This window comes from Cherax quadricarinatus, chromosome 10 (genome assembly GCF_038502225.1).
Source record: "Cherax quadricarinatus isolate ZL_2023a chromosome 10, ASM3850222v1, whole genome shotgun sequence".
NCBI classification, from domain to species: domain Eukaryota; kingdom Metazoa; phylum Arthropoda; class Malacostraca; order Decapoda; family Parastacidae; genus Cherax; species Cherax quadricarinatus.
Genome location: NC_091301.1, coordinates 43,482,703 through 43,506,256, shown reverse-complemented (window position 1 = coordinate 43,506,256; position 23,554 = coordinate 43,482,703). Strand labels below are relative to the sequence as shown.

Sequence of the window (23,554 nt, the reverse complement as noted above, 5' to 3'; positions counted from 1 at the left end):
ACATCAGATCTTTTCAAGTGTAGCTCTCTCTCTCTCTCTCTCTCTCTCTTTAATGCATGAAAGGAGACTCTGGCTAGAGAAATGGAGAACATTAAACTCGTTACATCACACAGGACTCAGGAGAGACGGAACAAAAACACCTTAAATGAAATTAAAAGAAATCTCAAATACTTCTCTAACGCAAATTCAGGTAAAAAATTCATCTGGAATATGGCCTTTAATTAAAGGAGATGAAACATAAACCGATGCAAATAAAGAAATGAATGAAATACTACAATCACAATACGACAGTTTTCAGAGAAGCAGTCATCAGTGTACAGATGAAGATAATAACGAATGTTTCATAAATAAGACTCAAAATACCAGTGACATCTCCACAGTTTATGATGTAGCTTTATGCCCAGTCCTATACCCAGTTGACGTTGACAAGACCATCGACACCATGCCCATGCATTCTGCCCCAGGACAAAATTCGTGGAGCTTTAAATTCACTAAAAATTACAAGAAGCTTTATCTCGGGCCTTAGTATTCTATGAAACAAAAGCAGCTTGGACACAAGTGTCATCCCACAGTCATTAAAAACCATTGATATTGCCTCGTATAACAATGTTGGTAGTAAAGCAATTGTGAAAAACTATAGACCAATAGCGCTAATTTTACACATCAAAATCTTTGAGCGAGTCCATAAAAGCAAGACTGCCAGTCACATGGAATCGAAACAATTGCACAATCCAGGGCAGCCTGGGTTTATATCAGGCAGTTCCTTCCTTTCGCAACTGCTAGGCCTTGGATACAGTGGAAGACAAGGTCAATGTTCATGTCGTGTATAATGATTTCGCAGAAGCCTTCAATAAGTGTGATAGCACACAGAATGCACGCAAAGGGAATAATTGGAAAAGTGGACAGATGGATACTTCTTAACAAATAGAAACCTGGAGAGTAGCAGTAAACAAAGTCAAAGGATGTCACAGTGAAAAACTCTGTTCCTTAAGGTCCGGTACCCGCTCTACCTCTCTCTCTCAATCTTATATCCGATATATGGCTGGAATACTGCTGTACACCAACAGCGCCCTTCAAGACAAGCGAGATTGCTGAGCTGCAAAACGTACAGAGAACTATCACTGGCCATGTATTCTCCAACATCTAAACTACCGGGAATGCCTAAAGTCCCTTCAACTGTATTCCTCGGAACGTAGACAAGAAACATAAATAATTTACACCTGGAAAATCCTGAAGAGACCGGTCCCAAACCTGTACACTGAAATCACTCCATGTTTAAGCAGAGACTTGGCAGGCGGTGCAAAGTACCTCTAATAAAAAGTAGGGGTGCAACGAATTTACTGAGAGAAAACTTGTAGTGTCAGAGGTCCACAACTCTTCAGCGCCCTCCCCCCGTGCATAAGGGAAATTACCAACAGACGTCTGACTGTCCTCAAGAAGGAACTGGACAAGTTCCTGACCAGGTGGGTTGTGGTTCGTACACTGAACTGCTTAGTTGATCAGCGAAAGCCTTTGACAAGTGTGACCAAGGTGTAATAGCGCACAAAATGTGTGATAAAGGAATAAGAGGAAAAGTTGGTAGATGGATCTATAACTTCCTAACAAACAGAACACTAAGAGTAGTAGTAAACAGAGTAATTTCTGAGGCGGCTACTGTGAAAAGCTCTGTTCCACGAGGTACAATACTCGCTCCCTTCCTGTTCCTCATCTTCATATCTGACATAGAGACGTCAGCCACAGCACCGTGTCTTCCTTTGCAGATGACACTCGAATTTGCATGAGTGTCCTCCATTGAAGACACTGCAAGACTCCAGGCGGACATCAACAGATCTTAAAATGGGCCGCAGAAAACAATATGAAGTTCAATGATGAGAAATTTCAATTACTCCGATATGAAAAAATGTGAGGAAATTTAAACTATATCGGAGTATAAAACAAATTACATCCACACAATAGAGCAAAAAACTAATGTAAAGGACCTGGGAGTGATAATGTCAGAGAATCTCACTTTCAATGACCACAACACTGTATCTGCCACATCTGTTAGAAAAATGACAGGACGGATAATGAGAACCTCCAAAACTAGAGATGCCAAGCCCATGATGACACTCTTCAGATCCCCTGTTCTACCTAGGATGAAATATTGCTGCACACTAACAGCACCCTTCAAGGCAGGTGAAATTGCTGACCTAGAAAATGTGCAGAGATCCTTCACGGCACGCACAAGTGAGATAAAACACCTCAATTACTGGGAACGCTTGAAGTTCCTCAACCTGTACTCCCTAGAACGCAGGCGGGAGAGATGCATAATTATATACACTTGGAAAATCCTTGAGGGATTAGTACCAAATTTGCAACACGAAAATCACTCCCTACGAAATCAAAAGACTCGGCAGGCGATGCAACATCCCCCCAATGAAAAGCAGGGGCGCCACTAGCAAGATAAAAGACAATACAATAAGTGTCAGGGGCCCAAGACTGTTTAACTGCCTCGCAGCATAATTAAAGGGGATTACCAATAGATCCCTGGCTGTCTTCAAGAATGCGCTGGACAGGCACCTCAAATCAGTACCTGACCAGCCGGGCTGTGGTTCGTACGTCGGTTTACGTGCAGCTAACAGTAACAGCCTGGTTGATCAGGTCCTGATTCACCATGAGGCTTGGTCACAGACCGGGGCGCGGGGGCGTTGACCCTCGAAACCCTCTCCAAGTATACTACAGGTATCTGGCCTTCATCCACCAGAAGACCTGGTCTGGGATCGGGTCGCAGAGGCACTGACTTCTGGAAGCGTCCTTCAGGAATTTTTCAAGTACTCAGTTATTTTTCAGAACTCCCCGAGTGAAACTGTGTACACACATTTGTAGTATTCAGGGCTTCATGAGTCTGTGTACACTCAATGGTGTTTTAAAGGTTCCAGAGAGCTCAGGACACTACTTCAAGTGGGCTTTAATAAGATTCACTGGCATCCCGAGACAGTCACCTGGTTGTGGCTGCAGGGTCGATCTCGGCTCCAGGACCTTCCTCTTTACTATTCACAAACTGTCACATACCGTTTCTGGCCTCATGTGGCCCCCAATAATGCCTACACTTAAAACCTGTGTACGGTTTCTACTTCCATTACTTCGTCATCCAGATCCTTTCCACCCTCAAACTGAAGAAGTGCTCCCTAACCTCCCTTCCGCTCATATAGGGCCCTTTGTTCCTGGTTCCCTTCTTTCTAAGTCTCTTTCTGCTTTATGGATTTTGCACGTCGTAATCATGTCTGTTCTGGTTCACCCCTTTACTCTTCGACTGTAGGTCATTCTTCTTGCTCGGGTATTAGTCATGTCTCCTTTTGAAGACTTTGAAGTCTGTCTGTCTCCTCTGTATCTTAATGTTCTCTTCCTTGAGACTAGGAACATAATGTCTAACATCCTTAATGTTTTCTATGTCTTCAGCTTTCATCTTTGGCTCTTCTTTCATTTTTGGTCCTCTCCTTTCCAACTGATAGTCATTGTTCTATCAATTCCTAGCAGAATTTTTTAAGTCGTGAATGACTCGTGATCAAGTCCTGTCAACTCTGGGATAATTTTGTTGCAAACCTTCAAACCTTCTCAAAAATTTTGCACTTGAGTTGCAAGGTGGCACTTCGTACTCTATTATGGGCCAGACATACGTGGTATTGAAGTGCCTCCATGTTGTTATTCCGGGATGTCTGATCTTCTATTTTTCCTCTCTGATCCTCGTTACTTTGCATCTGCTGGGATCACCTCCAGTAATTATCTGATCACCTCCCTGGCCCCCACGTCTCCATGGAATAGAGTTTTGTCCTTGACATTATTTCCAGTCATCAAACAGGAACACGTATGATTCACTATCATGGTTGATCCTTGTGATACTCTCACACTTTACATTCCCTTCATTAACTCTGTTTCCTTCCATCAACAACACTCGCTATTTCATTTAACACCTTTTTTTTTTTTTTTTGCCTCGAACATTAATTCCTGGCCAGATGCGATTGTTTTTTCTTTTTTTTGTACAAACCAGACAGATGTCGTTCACCGAGCACGACTGTCATTTTCTATCTGCAACTTCGTCACAGAATTCCAACTTCCTATCACTAAAACTATGATCATTCTCCCTGACAAATTCTCTGCTCTCACGATGCTCTTAAAAGCTCTTCCTAACAATTATTTTGGAGAACTTTTGGTATTATAGATGTCAGCATCGTAACATTTGTAACGTCAATTTCCTCCATCCACACACTTTATAATCCTTCACACAGCTTCCACAATTAGTTTTTTTTTTCCTGGTCCCACTCATTAACTTTTTTTTATGATGCCCTGGAGAACTTTCTGTTCTATTATTGTCCTTGATGAAATTTACTTTCAATTCGTCCCTCACCTTCAATTCTTACTCTCGTATTAATTTCTAGCTTTTTTAAGTGATTTCCCGTTTTATGTTGCCTGCTCTAAATGTCGTCCATGTCATCTTGTTGCCTGCTCTAAAGGCTGCATATACAAGCCAGTGATAGCATGCCCATGTATTTTGCCCTACAATCATTTCCTATTGTCAAACGCCATTGGTTGACATTTTGTGTGATGTCAATCATCTTATGTTTCCAGTTGTCATTACTATAAATTGGATTATAATAATTTGTGTCATGTTAGGCTGGGCTGAATTTAGTCACAAAGAAATTATATTAACACCCAGATGACTAACGCAAGTACCTGAGGAAAAATAATATACGCGGAATGGTTGATGTTTACCCCTGCTGGAGTGAGACTGGGTTACTGCACCAGGACCTGGGTTGATGTTTACCACTGCTGGAGTGAGACTGGGTTACTGCACCAGGACCTGGGTTGATGTTTACCACTGCTGGAGTGAGACTGGGTTACTGCACCAGGACCTGGGTTGATGTTTACCACTGCTGGAGTGAGACTGGGTTACTGCACCAGGACCTGGGTTGATGTTTACCACTGCTGGAGTGAGACTGGGTTACTGCACCAGGATCTGGGTTGATGTTTACCACTGCTGGAGTGAGACTGGGTTACTGCACCAGGATCTGGGTTGATGTTTACCACTGCTGGAGTGAGACTGGGTTACTGCACCAGGATCTGGGTTGATGTTTACCACTGCTGGAGTGAGACTGGGTTACTGCACCAGGACCTGGGTTGATGTTTACCACTGCTATAGTGAGACTGGGTTACTGCACCAGGACCTGGCTGATATTTACCACTGCTGGAGTGAGACTGGGTTACTGCACCAGGACCTGGATTGATGTTTACCCCTGCTGGAGTGAGACTGGGTTACTGCCTCAGGACCTGGGTTGATGTTTACCACTGCTGGAGTGAGATTGGGTTACTGCACCAGGACCTGGGTTGATGTTTACCACTGCTCGAGTGAGATTGGGTTACTGCCTCAGGACCTGGGTTGATGTTTACTACTGCTGGAGTGAGACTGGGTTACTGCACCAGGATCTGGGTTGATGTTTACCACTGCTGGAGTGAGACTGGGTTACTGCCTTAGGACCTGGGTTGATGTTTACCACTGCTGGAGTGAACTGGATTACTGCACCAGGACCTGGGTTGATGTTACCACTGCTGGAGTGAGACTGGGTTACTGCACCAGGACCTGGGTTGATGTTTACCACTGCTGGAGTGAGACTGGGTTACTTCCCCAGGACCTGGGTTGATGTTACCACTGCTGGAGTGAGACTGGGTTGCTGCACCAGGACCTGGGTTGATGTTTACCACTGCTCGAGTGAGACTGGGTTACTGCTCCAGGGCCTGGGTTGATGTTTACCACTGCTGGAGTGAGACTGGGTTACTGCTCCAGGGCCTGGGTTGATGTTTACCACTGCTGGAGTGAGACTGGGTTACTGCTCCAGGGCCTGGGTTGATGTTTACCACTGCTGGAGTGAGACTGGGTTACTGCTCCAGGGCCTGGGTTGATGTTTACCACTGCTGGAGTGAGACTGGGTTACTGCTCCAGGACCTGGGTTGATGTTTACCACTGCTGGAGTGAGACTGGGTTACTGCTCCAGGACCTGGGTTGATGTTTACCACTGCTGGAGTGAGACTGGGTTACTGCTCCAGGACCTGGGTTGATGTTTACCACTGCTCGAGTGAGACTGAGTTACTGCTCCAGGGCCTGGGTTGATGTTTACCACTGCTCGAGTGAGACTGGGTTACTGCTCCAGGACCTGGGTTGATGTTTACCACTGCTGGAGTGAGACTGGGTTACTGCTCCAGGACCTGGGTTGATGTTTACCACTGCTCGAGTGAGACTGGGTTACTGCTCCAGGACCTGGGTTGATGTTTACCACTGCTCGAGTGAGACTGGGTTACTGCTCCAGGGCCTGGGTTGATGTTTACCACTGCTCGAGTGAGACTGGGTTACTGCTCCAGGACCTGGGTTGATGTTTACCACTGCTCGAGTGAGACTGGGTTACTGCACCAGGATCTGGGTTGATGTTTACCACTGCTGGAGTGAGACTGGGTTACTGCTCCAGGGCCTGGGTTGATGTTTACCACTGCTGGAGTAAGACTGGGTTACTGCTCCAGGGCCTGGGTTGATGTTTACCACTGCTGGAGTGAGACTGGGTTACTGCTCCAGGACCTGGGTTGATGTTTACCACTGCTGGAGTGAGACTGGGTTACTGCTCCAGGACCTGGGTTGATGTTTACCACTGCTGGAGTGAGACTGGGTTACTGCTCCAGGACCTGGGTTGATGTTTACCACTGATGGAGTGAGACTGGGTTACTGCTCCAGGACCTGGGTTGATGTTTACCACTGCTGGAGTGAGACTGGGTTACTGCTCCAGGACCTGACTCCTGAACTCCATATTCATTAAACATTACAAAAAGAAAAACATCAGTTGCCTTAATGATCCTATGAAGAGAGAACCTGATAAGTAAGACATGTGCATCACTTAAGTACCTTCATTGTGGTGACGTGTCACCTATGTAGCAAGGTGCTTCAGTAGAATACAGCCGATTATAACACTGGAGACAGTAGAAGTGGAGATTTAGTTTTCAACTATTCAATCCCTCAGTCTTGATAGACGGTGATCAGTCCCTGATTCATCAAGGTGTCGTCGGTACTGAACACCCAGGACACAACAGTCATCTCACAGACATAAACCACTGACAGCCTCACTCCTCCAGGGTGGCAGCGAAGCACTCACAGGAAACTACAGACCAATAACACAGACGTCCCACATTATCAAAATCTTTTAAAGGAGTTCTGAGAAGCAATGTTAAAAATATTGAATCACAAAAATTGCTGCAGCATCCAGGGCAGCATTGCTCAGTGCGGATCGCTCCTGCCTCTCACAGTTGCTGTACCATTACGACAATCTTGCATGCATGGAAGACAAACAAAATGCACATGGTGTGTACACATATGTTGCAGGAGCCTTCCCAGCCCCAGCAACCCTTCCCCAACCCTCAGACCTCAGACCCCAGACCCCTTCCCGAGCTCCCAGCCCCAAGCACCCTTCCCGAGCTCCCAGCCCCAAGCACCCTTCCCGAGCTCCCAGCCCCAAGCACCCTTCCGCAACCCCCTGACCCTAGCACCCTATCTGCCACCACCCTTCCGCAACCCCCGGACCCTAGCACCCTAGCTGCCACCACCCTTCCGCAACCCCCAACAAGGCCCCAGAACTCTTCATCAGCCACCAGCAACTTTTTCTGAACCCCCAGAACTTTTTCCAGACCCTAGCACTCTTGTTCAGTCCCTAACATTTTTATCCAGCCCCCCAGCAGTCTTATTCAGCTCCAATCACTCTTATCCAGCCCCCAGTACTCTTATCCAGCCCCCAGTTTTCTTATCCAGTCCCCAGTTCTCTTATTCAGCCCCTCGTTCTCTTATCCAGCCCCCAGCACTCTTATCCAGCCCCAACACTCTTATCCAGCCCCAGCACATTTCCCCGTCCTCTAACACCTTTATCCAACCCCCAGAAGACTTTCCAGCCCCAGCACTTTTCCTCAGCTCCCAGTAGCCTTTCCAGCAGTCTTATGGTACAGCTGTTGCTCATTAACCACACTCGCTGCCAGGTCTTCCATTACTAATAACGACAACTAAGCCCCTTCACTTCTCCCTCTCAGCCTCCCGTCCATCATTTTCCCTCACTGCTGCCTCTCGCAATCCCTCTCGTGTTCCCTCCCGAGTCCCTCTGGTTTTCTGTCTTTCTCGCTGCCTCCCCTATCTCTGTCCCTCCCCCATTTCTCTCTCTCTCTCAATACTTTTCATTTTTTTGCGCCCCATTACTCCCTGGTTTCACTCTAGTGTTTACTGTCTGTATTGTAACATATTTTATAAACATGAATGACGCTACTTCCTCGCTTCTGCCAGTCATTCACAAATTTATTTCCAACATGTCATTTTAAAACCCGAGATTATCTAATTTGAGTCAAATGTTAAGAGTTTAACTGTGTAACAGTTTCAAAACCTTATTTACGTCCTTCACATGCATGTCCTTCATGCAGCTCAACACTTTCAACATACTGCACGTGTCAGTAGTGAATTCCTATGTAATATACTTGTGTAGTTTATCGTAAGTTGTATCACTCATATATATAGGATCCCTTCAGCTAGGCTCAGTGGCTGGTTTGTAACGTCACCAATCTAGGCCCATGTGAATGAGGTATGGGAGGACTCGTCCTCAGGCATACAACCGAACAGGTAGGCTGACTCTCTCCCCTCACGACTATGCCAATATATGACTCACGAAATCGTAATAACACGATTGCAAACAAACCATACCACGGGCGGGGGTAGAACCCGCGATCAGAGTGTCTCAAAACTCCAGACCGTCGCTTTTAGCTACTGCATTTGTGGTCACAGTGGTGCCTATGCTAACCTTCCTATGGTATAGAAATATACCTAGTTGGACGAATCTTATTGTGGCTAGCTGGTCCAGTGGCTAACACGACGGTCTGGAATTTTGAGACTCTCTGATCGCGGGTTCTATCCCCGCCCGTGGTATGGTTGGTCTGCCAATATATGTGTTGCCAACCAATGAAGGGGTGTATTCCTTACTCCCATATCTCCATTAAGTACCCACACGACAATTGATGGCAGCGTGGGCACGTAATTCTGATGATTACGGCGATATAAGGAGAAACTCTGCCGAGCCGGCAGACATTTTGTGTGACCGTGTGTTAGGCTTACAGAGAGACGACGCTCCCTACACCTCAAGCCAGCATCCTCCAGCCTGTCTACACAATTTCCTGGTCAGTTTTGTGTCTTACTCTGCTTATTAGCATAACTTTCGAGGAGTTGATCCGAGTTTGCAACTTAAGCCAAGCCAGATAAGCCAGTCTGTGGGGGAGTGCCTAAACCCTAAGCAATCCAGCCTAAGTCCTAAGCCAGCGTCCTGACCTGTTGTGCACATAGTTACAAGATTTCAAGCCACCCTAACCTAAGTGAAGGGCTTAAGCCAGCTGAGTGCGAGAAATAAGTCAAGTATGCCACGTTGAGTTCCAGCCCTCACCATCACTTTGTGATTCCAGTTCATAGCTGTTCTGAGTGATAATCACCATCCCTGTGTTATTTTGTGGTATTTTTTAAGCCAGCCCCTTGTGGTGCTGGGTGCCACAGCACGAGAAGCCGCTCTAAGCCAGCCACGTGATGCTCTGTCTACTACCACTCGCCACCGCCATTAACTACGTGTGGCTTATTTCCACCCTTATACCGGGTTCTACCATCATTTTTATTGGCTACACACAGAGTCAAGATCCTTGAAGACTTCGTACCTGTGCGCCAACCATGCAAAGCTTAGGTGTGTAGGCCTCCCAGAAAGCAATTCGTTGAAGTCCCACGTGTGTAGGTGGCTACAGTCAGCCGAGACCGCCTTCACCTCCTCTCCACCACCACAAGTGTACTCCCAAACACCAGCCTACATATAGAGACATTTGCGAGTATCTGAGACATTTTCTCAGTCTAGTGAATTTCTAGTGATATTCAGTGACTTGTGATTAATTGCAGACTCAGTGTTAAATAGATTCTGTTGCAATAATTTGTTTTCTAGTGTTCTCTTTTTATTTTCGTGTCTCATTTTATATTTATATTGTGTTGTGTTATTCCCTATATCTGAAGTACTTTTTCTTTTCTCTTTCGTGTTCAGTATTGAGCTCATTAATTTTTTTTTACTTGTGCTCTTAAAGTGTTGAGATATCTTCCTTAGTTTTATTATTTTGTGTTATTTCTCATATTTTATTTTCATTCTTGTGTACCGTTCATTTTCTTGCTCATTTTGTGTTAATGTATTCAGTGTTTCTTTCCCAAGAGTCTTAAATAACCATTTTAGACTTGTAAGTAGTATTGTTTGTGGAATTATTTTATTTTTGCAGTGACTAATGTGTGTGAACCTTGTAGACTAGTGTTCCATATTTTGTGTGACTACCAAGCATCCTATTCACTTTTGCTTAACAAGATCTTAGTTCAAGAAAATTTTATATAATATAAATTCGATATACCTGCGAGTAAGCTACTGTCATTGTGTTCCTGCTATATGTAAGTGTTAAGTTTCCTCAGTTCTGTATATTGTCATTTTTATCCACATTCTTGAATTCTGTTGAACAAATTCACTCTTAGTGTAATTAATTAAAGTACAAGTGTTCTTATTGCTCTGAGTAATTGTTCACCTAAGTTGAAATTAAGAGTTGAAGTGTTCAACCAGTTAATTCTTGATTTTTTGTTATTTTTCTAAGCTGCGTCTCCTTGTGTGTGCAATTATTACTGATTCATTGACTATTTCTGCAGATTCATTTTTCTTTCATCACTCTTTAGTGTTATTTTGTGCTATAATTTCTGCACAGTAACTGTAATTTTCAATAGTGCTACAGTATAATTCAGTACAATCTTCTGTGAGTCCAGTATATTCCTTTGATTGTGCTCTCAGTGCATAATAATTTAGTTGTGTGCCTTTTTAGAAGACTGCTTTCCCAGTCTATTTTATTATTGCATAAGATTATCAATTTTTTTTATTTATCATTTATTATTGAATTCTTTATTGAACTGAGATTAAAGACAACTCACCTTGCTATTAATTCAAATTAAAGGAAGATTTCCCTTGAATATCAAAGTACTGCCTTATCTTGTCAAGTAAATCGCAATAAGTTTTCGTTGCTGTTCAGTGTGTCTTATACATTCTCATTACTTATGCAGATTAGTTAAGCATTTTTAATCCCATTTAAGCTATATTGTGTCATATGCTTTCTATTATTATTCTTCACTTTCATATCCTTGTGTAGCTCTCTGAAATTATGTTCCAGTCACCTTTGATTACTCCCTCAGTGAGTTCTATCAAAGTAAATATGAATCAGTGCAAAATCTTAATATTCCCTTACCGACTGCAAGACAACATCTAGCTCTTAGACAATATGTTTGTTCTCACAGCTTGTATCCGAGATTTGTCACAATGCTGCGGAATTACTGTGAATTACTTATTAACGTAGCCGAGCGGTCAGGCACTAGTAAAAATGTCAATCCTGTCTGGAATCCAATCCCTACAATATCTTGCACGCAGGATGGTGTACACTTACCTCGGGTTTCAGAGGAACCTCAGCCAACCCTGGGTACTGAGACCACTATCCATGCGATGGCTACTTGTTCAAGTGGTAGTTCCTCCCCAGGAGATCCCTTGTTGAAGAAAGACTACTTGCTGATTTCACAAGCCGTTGCAGAAAGACGCAGAAAGTGCACTCACTAGTGTGTCTGCTGTTGTCCCTTGTTGTCCTCTTGTAAATTCTGCTGTTGGAGTGTCACCTATTAAAGCATTGTAAGCAGAATTTATTGCACATTGAACATCAGGTATAACTTCATCCCAAGTTTCACTACTGGGATTGATAATGGCTCTCAAGACATCAGTCTTGAGAGCCACTATCAAGACAATAAATTCTGCTTACAATGCTTCAATAGGTGACACTCCACATTATGCGTTGTATGGTGTAGATAAGCATTTGCCTTACAAGTTGTTGTATTCCACACCAAAACCAAATTACAATCCTGAAGACTTCATAGCAACTCGCACCAGCCTAGCTCAAAGTGTTTTCAGACGAATCTGAGAAACACTTCGTAAATCAACAACAGAATTTACAAGTCACTAATACTTGTGCAAAGCCGACCAAAATTATAGTAGGTTCAAGAGTGATGCTAGCTTCAATAAAACATCCGCAATGCCTTAGCTCGATCAAAAAGTTTGTCGGTCCTTATCGAGTAGTCGAACATATCAACGGTAAGAAGTATAAAGTCAGAGAAGTACTGGTCACTATAAAGAGTCGCATTTAGACCATATGAAGTTAATGTGTGATGAAGACGAGGTCCCTGACAACCAGACTGTTGTGACTGACAATGGCAATCCATCTGACCCTGTACTCTCTACTTCTAGTAATCAGCCAGCAGAACAACCTGAATGTCGTTACTCCTTATGTACACGACAAGTATTGAAAAAATTCTCAAGTATCATGTGTAAATATCCATTTAGATCCTCCTCAACCACGGCATGTATTAGCCACTGCAAAAGAATTCGATCCACCCAGAGATAACCATTCTGCATATGTAAATTTTACCCTAGCAGAGTTAGGGTTAAATGTACATAGTCTGTATACAGTGGTCCCCCGCTTTTCGTAGTTCCCGGCAATCGTAAAATTCGCCAATCATAGAGGTATTTTCGTATAAACATGGACTCGCTTTTGATAGGTTGACTCGCGAGTAGTTCGTCCTGGACGCGTACCCACAGGGTGAGCCAGGGCGGCAGCCAGTCTGGCATTGTTTACCAGTGAGCGAAGGTCCCCTCAGGTGCTCCAGCGAAATATTTCATAATATTCCATTTATTTTAGTGCTTGCAAGTACTAAATAAGCTACCATGGCTCCAAAGAAAGCTCCTAGTGCCAAGCCTGTGGTAAAGAAGGTGAGAAATACGACTGAATTTAAGAAAACCATCATTGAACAATATGAAAGTGGTACAAGTGTGGCCGAACTGTCCAGGATGTATAAGAAACCCTACACAACCTTATGTTCCATAGTGGCCAAGAAAAATGAAATAAAGGATGCTGTTGTTGCAAAGGGAGTAACTATGCTGACAAAAATGAGATCACCAGTACTCGAAGAGGTTGAGAAGTTATTATTGGTGTGGATAAATGAGAAACAATTAGCAGGAGATACTATTATGACTTCGTTTATTTGTGAAAAGGCTAGGCAGTTGCATGAAGATTTGGTAAAGAAATTGCCTACAAATAGTGGTGAAGTGAGTGAATTTAAGGCCAGCAAAGTCTGGTTTGAGAGATTTAAGAAGCGTACTGGCATACACAGTGTGGTAAGGCATGGTGAGGCTGCCAGTTCGGACCACAAGGCGGCTGAAAAATATGTGCATGAATTCCAGGAGTACATAGAGGCTGAAGGACTGAAACCTGAACAAGTGTTCAATTGTGACGAAACAGGCCTCTTTTGGAAGAAAATGCCAAAGAGGACCTTCATTACACAAGAGGAAAAGGCAATGCCAGGACACAAGCCTATGAAAGACAGGCTGACGCTAATGTTCTGTGCTAATGCTAGTGGGGATTTCAAAGTGAAGCCATTACTAGTGTACCATTCTGAAAATCCCAGAGTGTTCAGGAAAAACAATGTTATGAAGAGTAAATTGTGTGTGTTTTGGAAATCTAATAGTCTAATCGTCGAGTGGTTCAATGAAGTGTTTGGCCCTAGTGTGAAGGAGTATCTCCTGGAAAAGAAATTGGATCTCAAGTGCCTGCTAGTAATGGACAATGCACCTGCTCATCCTCCAAACTTGGATGACCTAATTTTCGAGGAGTTTGGGTTCATCACAGTAAAGTTCTTGCCCCCGAATACCACTCCTCTCCTCCAACCCATGGACCAGCAGGTTATTGCAAACTTTAAAAAACTCTACACAAAAGCAATGTTTCACAGGTGCTTGACTGTGACCACAGACACTCACTTGACCCTAAGGGAATTTTGGAGAGAACACTTCAGCATCCTCCACTGCATAACCCTTATAGGTATGGCTTGGGAGGGAGTGACTACCAGGACTTTGAACTCTGCCTGGAGAAAATTGTGGCCAGATTGTGTCGACAAGAGGGATTTTGAAGAATTTGGGACTGACCCTAATGAGCCTATGTCTGTTGTAAAATCAATTGTGGCACTGGGGAGTTCCATGGGGTTAGATGTGAGTTTGGAGGATGTGGAAGAATTGGTGGAAGACCACAATGAAGAGCTCACCACTGAGGAGCTGCAAGAGCTTCAGCAGGAAGAGCAACACATCGCAGCTCAGAATCTTGCTGCAGAGGAGGAAGAGAGATGGAAGAAGGTGCCTTCTTCAGAAATTAAAGAGATTTTTACTATGTGGGGTAAGATGGAAAGCTTTATGGAGAAACATCACCCTAACAAGGTTGTTGCAAGCCAGGTTGGCAACATGTACAGTGACAAAGTCTTGGGCCATTTTAGGGAAGTGTTAAAGAGACGCCAGAAACAGAGCTCTCTCCACAGTTATTTTGTGAGACAGGACTCCAGTGACTCTCAAGGTGGTCCTAGTGGCATTAAGAAACAGAGAAGAGAAGCAATCCCAGAAAAGCAAATGGTACCTGAGGTGTTGACGGAAGGGGATTCCCCTTCCAAACTATAAACAATCCACTCTCTCTCCTCCTCCAGTCTCCCATACACTAAGAAGAATCTCCAATAAAGGTAAGTGTTATGCTGTTAATGTTTCATTCATCATTTCCCATTGTATTGTTTATGTACTACATGTATATTTCATGTTAAAAATTTTTTTGTTTTAATACTTCTGGGTGTCAGGAATGGATTAGTTGTATTTACATTATTTCTTATGGGGAAAATTGATTCGTAAATCGTAAATTTCGTTTATAGTAACGGCTCCAGGAACGGATTAATTACGAACAACGAGGGACCACTGTAATTAGATGATTAAGTTAAAAGAAGTTGTCAACTGTGTTTTGTTATCAGCTGATCAGTATCTAGATTTGTGTGTGTGTGTGTGTGTGTGTTCACGTTCCCTCCGAATTCTGAGATTTAACGGTCATAACTTGTGCACGCCAAGTCTTCCTTTTCTGTTAACACTTTCTTCTTTGCAAATATATTCTTCCCAGAATCCGTACAACACATGAATACAGATCGATCGATCATTTTGTATCTTTTATTGTACTGAAATTTGTTACCATAATTTGTGATGCATTACACTACCATTACAAAAACGTCCATTCCAATGTCATCCATCCTATCGATTACACCCTATTACCATTTCTGCGATTAGTTCTAAGTTATGTGTGTGTTTGCTATTGTATAGAATCAGCCCAGAGCTACCTGCCTGTTCAGTCTGTAGAATTGCATTGTATGTCAAGACAACATACGTAACATGACCGAGCTGTCAGTGTTACTGAATTCCTATGTAATTACTTGTGTAGTATATCATAAGTTGTATCACCCATATTATATAAGATCCCTTCAGCTAGGCTCAGTGGCTAGTTTGTGACGTCACCAGGCTATACCCATGTGAGCAGGGTATGGGAAGCCTTGTTCTCACTTCGTCCTCGGGTATACAACCGAACAGGTAGGCTGACTCTCTCCCCTCACCACTCTGCCAATATACTGATGAAGTGTATTCCTTACTCCTATATCTAAATTAAGTACCTACACGACACATGCGCTGTAATAATGTTGGTAGAATTACCGACGATATGTAAAGTAAAAGGACACAAGTGCAACTAATGTGACATTTTTATTGTGACAACAGTAAACCCTACCATCACACAGTCTCTCTTGCTAATACTACACAAGCACATTACAGAGGATGAACATTGAAACAGACCTTCTCTATCCAGTCTCCAATAGAAATATTTGTCTAACCTATTTTTATGTTGCCCAAGTAATAGCTTTTATATCCTTTTACTCATGTGCGAGTTTATTGTTCTATCATATTGTATTACTACTACTACTACTACAAAGGCCTGGTCACAGACCGGGCCGCGGGGGGCGTTGACCCCCGGAACTCTCTCCAGGTAAACTACTACTACCAGTAGTATTGCACCTCACTCTGAGCCTATATATACCCTCTGTGTCCATATACTGTTTGTAACGGCTTGACAAAGCTGGAGAGCGAAACGTTGCCACAATAAAAATGTCACATTAGCTGCACTTGTGACCTTTTACTTGACACACGGGTTGTTCATACTATGTCCTTCATGCAGCTCGACGCTTCCAACATACTGTGAGTTGTTCATGCAATGTCTTTTAAGAGAATGTAACATTAAAATATTTCTTTTAATCTATCGTCGTAAGTTTTTTACAGCATTTAAAGTCAGACTATAATAGTGAAAGCAGAGCTGCATGACATACTCTAAATGTGACTTTACTATGGGTGAGCACTAAGACACCTACACAAGCCACAGCAACATGGAACTAGACAACTATCTTCACCAGGTGTCAGATCAACCAGGTTGTGGTAGATATGTGGTGCAGCGGGCCTCCAGCAGCAACAGCCTGGTTGACCTGCCAAGCACCAGACGAGCCTGGCCCATGGCCAGGCTCTGAGAGTAGGGAAACTCTCGAAACTCTTCAAAGGTATATCGTCAAAGGTATGGGCTGACAGCAGCAGGCTGCTCTTTCTCACATCAGACACAGAATCTGTTTGGCTACAGTTTCTCGAAGGTCGTAAAAAAATAATTTTGGGTGTGATTTATAGGTCCGAAAACCTTGATAGGGAGTGCGGTAAGCTGCTATGGGACGAAATTAATAAGCCATCTAGATATGAAAATGTTGTGTTAATGGGAGATTTTAACTTTAGACAAATTGATTGGAACAATGTGACAGGAAATCTTGAGGCTAGTGACTTTCTTGATACGGTTCAAGACTGCTTTTTAAAACCGTTTGTGACAGAACCAACTAGAGGAAACAATCTGCTTGACTTGATTCTTGCCAACAAGGAATCACTACTTAATAATCTTGAGGTTAGTGATGAGCTTGGGGAAGGCGATCACAAATCACTTACTTTCAATATGTCATGGAATTACCTAGGTAACTGCAATCAAGTCGCTGTCCCAGATTTTCGCTTGGCCAACTTCATGGGCATGAAAAATTACCTGGGTGGGCTAAATTGGGACCTTACTATATGACAAGTAGGTAGAGTTGGTTGCCAATATGACTTATTTCAGAGCATTGTGCTGGCTGCCCAGACGACTTTTGTTCCGAGTAGGGAAATTAGATCTGACAAAAATGATCCCAAATGGATAAACAATAGATTAAAACATCTCACTGGTCAAAAGAGAGTTATATTTAGGCGTATCAAAAGATGGGATGGGCAGTTAAGCAATCAATATATTCATTTAAAGAGAGAAATAAAAAAGGGAATAAGAAAAGCAAAAAGGGATTATAAGTCTAAAATCGCAAGGGATTCGATGACTAACCCAAAAGGGTTCTTTCAGGTATACAGAATTAAGATTAATGACAAGACAGGCCCACTTAAGAGTAACTCAGGGTAGATCACTGACAGTGATAAGGAAATGTGTGAACTTTTCAATGCCTACTTCCTCTCAGTTTTTACTCAGGAAGATACTAGCGAAATTCCAGAAATAATAAATTATGTAGAACAGGATGATAATAAACTATGCACGATTAGGATAACTAGTGACATGGTCCTCAGACAAATAGAGAAATTAAAACCTAACAAATCCCCAGGACCAGATGAACTGTCTGCAAAAGTTTTAAAGGAATGTAAAGAGGAACTTAAATACCTTTGGCTAATCTTTTCAATATATCACTACAAACTGGCATAGTGCCAGACAAGTGGAAAATGGCAAATGTAATACCTATTTAACAGGCAGGTGACAGGTCCTTAGCTTCCAACTATAGACCAAAAAGCCTTACTTCCATAGTTGGTAAATTTATAGAATCAATAATTGCCAAAGCAATTTGTAGCCATCTTGAAAGGCATAAATTGATTAATGAATCTCAGTACGGTTTTACAAAATTACTAACTTTCTTCACTAAGGTATTTGAGGAGGTAGATCATGGTAATGAATATTATATTGTGTATATGGACTTCAGTAAGGCTTTCGATAGAGTTCCACATCAGAGACTATTGAGGAAACTTAAGGCACACGGAATAGGGGGAGAAATTTTTTCCTGGGTAGAGGCATGGTTGACAAATGGGCAGCAGAGAGTTTGCATAAATGGGGAGAAATCAGAATGGGGGCACGTCACAATCGGTGTTCACAAGGGTCAGTGTTGGGCCCATTGTTGTTTACAATCTACATAAACGACATAGATGAGGAAATAAATACCGGCATAAGCAAATTTGCTGATGACACCAAAATAGGCCGTCCAATTCATTTTAATGAGGACATTAGAGCACTCCAGGATGATTTGAATAAACTGATGCAGTGGTCGGAGAAGTGGCAGATGCAATTTAATATGGACAAATACAGAGTTCTAAATGTTGGACAGGAAAATAACCATGCTACATATAAACTAAATAATGTAGATCTTAATATTACGGATTGCGAAAAGGATTTAGGAGTTCTGGTTAGCAGTAATCTGAAACCAAGACAACAGTGCATTAGTGTTCGCAATAAAGTTAACAGAATCCTTGGCTTCATATCAAGAACTATAAATAATAGAAGTCCTCAGGTTGTTCTTCAACTCTATATATCTTTGGTTAGACCTCATTTATATTATGCTGCACAGTTCTGACCACCGTATTACAGAAGTGATATAAATGCTCTGGAAAACATACAAAGTTGATCCCATGTATCAGAAATGTTCCCTGTGACTGAGAGCCCTGAATCTGCACTCTCTAGAAAGGCGTAGAATTAGGGGGGATATGATTGAGGTGTATAAATGGAAAACAGGAATTAATAAAGGGGATATAAATAGCGTGCTAAAAATATCTAACACAGACAGGACTCGCAGCAATAATTTTAAACTGGAAAAATTCAGATTCAGGAAGGATATAGGAAAGCACTGGTTTGGTAATAGAGTTGTGGATGAGTGGAACAAACTCCCGAGTACCGTCATAGAAGCTAAGACGTTGTGTAATTTTCAAAATAGGTTGGATAAATACATGAGTGGGTGTGAGTTGGACCTAACTAGCTTGTGGTACTCGGTCGGATGTTTTAAGTGACGTGTCTGACTTCAGACGGTCAGTGAGCTTAAGCTGTTATGAGAATTGGATCTGCCTCGCATGGGCCAGTAGGCTTGTTGCAGTGTTCCTTCTTTCTTATGTTCTTTCTTGCTGGTGACAGACATGGCTGCAAGTCATGACCCAGCAACATACTTCATGAAGCAAAGTAGAAATGCATACAAGTGCTATTCATGGAGGCCACAGTAAACCTCCAAGCCCGTGTAAAGCAAGTCTTCCAGTGGGCCACACAAAGTAATATGCTACCAGACGAGGATACATTCATCTACTCGACCATGGAAAATTATACGAAATAAAAACAGAGTTCCAGACAAAATCAAACTTAATAGACTGAAAACGAAATATAAGTCTTGAGAGTAACCATCTCAGATCTTTTTAAGAAGCACTAATCATACTTCCAGCTGCAGGTAAAATGAACACTAACAAACAAGACTTTCAAAAAAAAAATCAGAGGCCAAAGGTATGACAATACTCATTAAGGCACAGTACATTGTAGTGTGGAATATTATGATCAAATATGTTTCAAGGCAGGTGAGTGCATACGAAAACATAAGGAATGATAGACATGTAAATTACCGCCTATAAAAAGCAGAGCTGCAGTAAGCATATATGGGGAGGCGGCAAGTACAAATACATCCTTATCTAAATATATAAATTTAACAAGTTCTTCAAGATAGTTTTGATCAGAGAAGTGTTGGCGCCGTCGCTGAGACGCCTTGAGTCACCATCAACACTCTCTCTTGCAACACTCTCTCACTTGTAACACTCTCTCACTTGCAACACTCTCTCTCACTTGCAACACTCTCTCACTTGCAACAGTGTCTCTCACTTATAACACTCTCTCACTTGTAACAGTCTCTCTCACTTATAACACTCTCTCACTTGTAACAGTCTCTCTCACTTGTAACACTCTCTCTCACTTGCAACAGTCTCACTTGCAACAGTCTCTCTCACTTGTAACACTCTCTCTCACTTGCAACAGTCTCACTTGCAACACTCTCTCTCACTTGTAACAGTCTCTCTCACTTGTAACACTCTCTCTCACTTGCAACAGTCTCACTTGCAACAGTCTCTCTCACTTGTAACACTCTCTCTCACTTGCAACAGTCTCACTTGCAACACTCTCTCTCACTTGTAACACTCTCTCTCACTTGCAACACTCTCTCTCACTTGTAACACTCTCTCTCACTTGTAACACTCTCTCTCACTTGCAACACTCTCTCTCACTTGCAACACTCTCTCTCACTTGTAACACTCTCTCTCACTTGTAACACTCTCTCACTTGCAACAGTCTCTCTCACTTGTAACAGTCTCTCTCACTTGTAACACTCTCTCTCACTTGTAACACTCTCTCACTTGCAACAGTCTCTCTCACTTGCAACACTCTCACTTGCAGTGTCTCACTTGCAACAGTCTCTCTCACTTGTAACAGTCTCTCTCACTTGCAACACTCTCTCTCACTTGCAACAGTGTCTCTCACTTGCAACAGTGTCTCTCACTTGCAACACTCTCTCTCACTTGTAACTCTCTCTCACTTGCAACACTCTCTCTCACTTGCAACACTCTCTCTCACTTGCAACACTCTCTCTCGCAACACTCTCTCACTTGCAACAGTGTCTCACTTGCAACAGTGTCTCACTTGCAACAGTGTCTCTCACTTGCAACAGTGTCTCTCACTTGTAACACTCTCTCACTTGCAACAGTGTCTCACTTGCAACAGTGTCTCTCACTTGCAACAGTGTCTCACTTGCAACAGTGTCTCACTTGCAACAGTGTCTCTCACTTGCAACAGTGTCTCTCACTTGTAACACTCTCTCACTTGCAACAGTGTCTCACTTGCAACAGTGTCTCTCACTTGCAACACTCTCTCTCACTTCCAGTGTCTCACTTGCAACAGTCTCTCTCACTTGCAGTGTCTCACTTGCAACAGTCTCCCTCACTTGCAACACTCTCTCTCACTTGCAACAGTGTCTCTCACTTGCAACAGTCTCTCACTTGCAACAGTGTCTCTCACTTGCAGTGTCTCACTTGCAACAGTGTCTCTCACTTGCAACAGTCTCTCACTTGCAACAGTCTCACTTGCAACAGTGTCTCACTTGCAACAGTCTCTCTCACTTGCAACAGTCTCTCTCACTTGCAACAGTCTCTCTCACTTGCAACAGTCTCACTTGCAACAGTCTCTCACTTGCAACAGTCTCTCTCACTTGCAACAGTCTCACTTGCAACAGTCTCTCACTTGCAACAGTCTCTCTCACTTGCAACAGTCTCTCTCACTTGCAACAGTCTCTCACTTGCAACAGTCTCTCTCACTTGCAACAGTCTCTCTCACTTGCAACAGTCTCTCTCACTTGCAACAGTCTCTCTCACTTGCAACAGTCTCACTTGCAACAGTCTCTCACTTGCAACAGTCTCTCTCACTTGCAACAGTCTCTCTCACTTGCAACAGTCTCTCTCACTTGCAACAGTCTCACTTGCAACAGTCTCTCACTTGCAACAGTCTCTCTCACTTGCAACAGTCTCACTTGCAACAGTCTCACTTGCAACAGTCTCTCTCACTTGCAACAGTCTCTCACTTGCAACAGTCTCTCTCACTTGCAACAGTCTCTCTCACTTGCAACAGTCTCTCTCACTTGCAACAGTCTCTCTCACTTGCAACAGTCTCTCTCACTTGCAAGTCTCTCTCACTTGCAACAGTATCTCTCACGTGCAACAGTGTCTCACTTGCAACAGTGTCTCTCACTTGCAACAGTCTCTCACTTGCAACAGTGTCTCTCACTTGCAACAGTGTCTCACTTGCAACAGTCTCTCTCACTTGCAACAGTCTCTCTCACTTGCAAGTCTCTCTCACTTGCAACAGTATCTCTCACGTGCAACAGTGTCTCACTTGCAACAGTCTCTCTCACTTACAACAGTCTCTCACTTGCAACAGTGTCTCTCACTTGCAACAGTGTCTCACTTGCAACAGTCTCTCTCACTTGCAACAGTCTCTCTCACTTGCAAGTCTCTCACTTGCAACAGTATCTCTCACGTGCAACAGTGTCTCACTTGCAACAGTGTCTCTCACTTGCAACAGTATCTCTCACTTGCAACAGTATCTCACTTGCAACAGTGTCACTTGCAACAGTCTCTCACTTGCAACAGTGTCTCACTTGCAACAGTCTCTCACTTGCAACAGTCTCTCTCACTTGCAACAGTCTCTCTCACTTACAACAGTCTCTCACTTGCAACAGTCTCTCACTTGCAACAGTCTCTCTCACTTGCAACAGTCTCTCTCACTTGCAACAGTGTCTCACTTGCAACAGTGTCACTTGCAACAGTCTCTCACTTGCAACAGTCTCTCTCACTTGCAACAGTCTCTCTCACTTGCAACAGTCTCTCACTTGCAACAGTGTCACTTGCAACAGTCTCTCACTTGCAACAGTCTCTCTCACTTGCAACAGTCTCTCTCACTTGCAACAGTCTCTCTCACTTGCAACAGTCTCTCACTTGCAACAGTCTCTCTCACTTGCAACAGTCTCTCACTTGCAACAGTCTCTCACTTGCAACAGTCTCTCACTTGCAACAGTCTCTCTCACTTGCAACAGTCTCTCACTTGCAACAGTCTCTCACTTGCAACAGTCTCTCACTTGCAACAGTCTCTCACTTGCAACAGTGTCTCTCACTTACAGTGTCTCTCACTTGCAACAGTGTCTCTCACTTGCAACAGTGTCTCTCACTTGCAACAGTGTCTCTCACTTGCAACAGTCTCTCTCACTTGCAACAGTGTCTCTCACTTGCAACAGTCTCTCTCACTTGCAACAGTCTCTCTCACTTGCAACAGTCTCACTTGCAACAGTCTCTCTCACTTGCAACAGTGTCTCTCACTTGCAACAGTCTCTCTCACTTGCAACAGTGTCTCTCACTTGCAACAGTCTCACTTGCAACAGTCTCACAACAGTGTCTCTCACTTGCAACAGTCTCACAACAGTGTCTCTCACTTGCAACAGTCTCACAACAGTGTCTCTCACTTGCAACAGTCTCACAACAGTGTCTCTCACTTGCAACAGTCTCACAACAGTGTCTCTCACTTGCAACAGTCTCACAACAGTGTCTCTCACTTGCAACAGTCTCACAACAGTGTCTCTCACTTGCAACAGTCTCTCTCACTTGCAACAGTGTCTCTCACTTGCAACAGTCTCTCTCACTTGCAACAGTCTCTCTCACTTGCAACAGTCTCACTTGCAACAGTCTCTCTCACTTGCAACAGTGTCTCTCACTTGCAACAGTGTCTCTCACTTGCAACAGTCTCACAACAGTGTCTCTCACTTGCAAAAGTCTCACAACAGTGTCTCTCACTTGCAACAGTGTCTCTCACAGTGTCTCTCACTTGCAACAGTGTCTCATTTGCAACAGTGTCTCTC

General features: G+C 43.2%; 1 protein-coding gene across 1 annotated transcript in view; it reads right to left on the bottom strand.

The window, feature by feature from the left end:
• LOC128688052 (stress-activated protein kinase JNK-like) overlaps window positions 1-23,554 on the bottom strand; it is a 1,031,745-nt gene that overhangs the window by 907,542 nt on the left and 100,649 nt on the right.